The following is a 262-nucleotide window of genomic DNA, read 5'->3' as shown; positions in this document are numbered from 1 at the left end:
TAGTATTTTAATTTAACACAATAAAAATAATAATCTATAAACTATATCTAAGGAGTAATATTATATCACAAGTCATGCAATTTAAATATCTTGGATCCATCGTATAAAATAGCAATAAAATAAAAAAATATGTAAACCAAAATTCCTAAAATTAGATGGGACATCAAACTATTTAGATTGCCAAACAACAAATTTCAGAGGACCAACTAGTTTAACCGGAGTTTTAATTAGAATCAATAGATTATAGTAAAATAAATTATTA

This window comes from Arachis ipaensis, chromosome B06, assembly GCF_000816755.2.
Source record: "Arachis ipaensis cultivar K30076 chromosome B06, Araip1.1, whole genome shotgun sequence".
Taxonomy (NCBI): Eukaryota; Viridiplantae; Streptophyta; class Magnoliopsida; order Fabales; family Fabaceae; genus Arachis; species Arachis ipaensis.
Note: the sequence above shows the minus strand (reverse complement) of the source record.